This window comes from Myotis davidii, unplaced genomic scaffold (genome assembly GCF_000327345.1).
Source record: "Myotis davidii unplaced genomic scaffold, ASM32734v1 scaffold395, whole genome shotgun sequence".
Lineage (NCBI taxonomy): Eukaryota > Metazoa > Chordata > Mammalia > Chiroptera > Vespertilionidae > Myotis > Myotis davidii.
In genome coordinates this window covers 4,991,143-4,992,972 of record NW_006287904.1, presented here as the reverse complement: position 1 = coordinate 4,992,972, position 1,830 = coordinate 4,991,143, and the positions used below count along the sequence as shown (strand labels likewise).

At 58.5% G+C, this 1,830-nt stretch overlaps 1 protein-coding gene across 1 annotated transcript in view; it reads left to right on the top strand.

Annotated features, from left to right (window-relative positions):
• The window catches only part of LIMD1 (LIM domains containing 1), a 61,471-nt gene that overhangs the window by 59,371 nt on the left and 270 nt on the right, over nt 1-1,830 (top strand).

The following is a 1,830-nucleotide window of genomic DNA, read 5'->3' as shown; positions in this document are numbered from 1 at the left end:
GAGCGAGCCAGGCCCTCTGTCCAGGGCCGGAGCGGGCAGGGCCGGCCGGGAGGAGGGCTCCCAGGAACCCTGGGCCTTGCCCTCCAGAAGCACAACCTGCATCTCACGGCTTCTCTGCTCTCCCCACAGGGTGTTGGCCCCCAAGTGTGCAGCCTGCGGGCTCCCCATCCTTCCACCTGAGGTGAGATGCCCCTCAGACCCGGGTCGCCCACGACAGGAATTTCTCCTGGGGTCATTTCCAGGCTCTGTCCCTTGTGTCCTCCCCAACGAGCCCCTTTCTCTTTTGCCCGCTTCCCCAGCCCAATGCCCTCCTGGTGCCTGTTTGTCCCCCGCAGTCAGGGCAGACTTGCGGACGTAATGCTAACTCCTAGCGTAGAAGGTGAGCAGGTGGCTTTTTCAGAGTCAACGACATCCCAGAGGGTGGGACCCCTGTCCCTCCATTTCCCATAAGTCAATGTGCCCTTTCCCCCGTGTTAGTATCTTCTCCTAAGGCCGCCTGCTTGTTACTCAGAATCCCCCCCGCAACACCCTCACTGCATGTGGAGCCCAGTGGGCCCCCCAACTTCTCGTACTCGCTTTTTCTCTGTCCAGGGCTCAGATGAGACCATCCGTGTCGTGTCCATGGACAGAGATTACCACGTGGAGTGTTACCACTGCGAGGTAGGCCTTGCCCTGCCCAGGCCCCAAACCCGCGTAGCAGTCCAAGATGGAACCGGCCCAGTTGACTGTGGCAGGAGGCGGTTAGGTTCGGGCCTGGGGCTGCCGTCAGAGCTGATGGGATGGAGCCTGTTCTGGGGGCGGAAGGGGGAGGAGAGGTCGGAGAGGATGCAGATGTTTGGGCATGAAGGTCTTCACTATTTTCTCTAAGGCCTGAGTCCGTGGCAGCTGCCCCGCCTGAAGCTGCGGAGTGGGAGAAGCATGGGGAATGCGGGTTCAGGTCCTGTTTGGGGGCCACGTCTTCAGGCAGGTGTGCGATGTGGGGACTAGACCCCCTCCCCTCCAGCTTGTACCAAGCCTGTCAGACATGCGGCCGGCCCGCTGGCTGCGAGTTTGACATGCCTGTGTAGGCTGTTCCATCTGCCAGGAGCCTCGTTCTCAGCCGAGCCCTGGAAATCATGAAGAAATTTCGCCTCCACCTCACCCCCCTTGGAAACAGGGATGTGGCTGATCGGTGTGAAGGTGGTGGTGGTGGGGGGGGTGCATCTGCCCTTCCCTACCCTTGTATCACCCTCAGGCTGAAGGAGCCATGGGTGCCCAAGAGCATTAGGCCAGCCAGGCGTCACTCCTCATCAGCCTTGTGAAGGGTGCAAACGCTTAAGAGCCCGTGGCCTTCCAGCCAGAACTAAGTGCAAGGAGATGAGACTTATTTTGTGATGGGCGGGGGGCAGGGGAACAGGGGTGTGGGTATCGACATCTCCGTCCCACCCACTGGCGCTGAGGAAGTAGGTGGGACTTCTCAGTGGTGCCCCAGGCGCTGGGGGCAAAGGTGAAGTTACAAGCTCCGCTGTCCCCTCCGCACATCCAGACCAGCGCCGTCCAGTGGAAATTGAGAGCCACAGATTCAGGGCCTGCGTGTCATTTTGTTTCCTAATAGCCACATAAAAAGGCAGAAGAAATAGTCGGGATTGATTTTTGTGATAAAATTTATTCAGCCCATTCTATCCAGAGTGTTACCATTTCAACATGTATCACTATAAAACATTTTTCATGAGCCATTTTATATCCTTCCCCCCAGCGTCCCCCCCCCCCCGCCCCCTCCCCACACACACTACGTCTTGGAAATCTGGCGTGTTTACACTGACATCATATCCCATTTCCCACCAGCCCCAT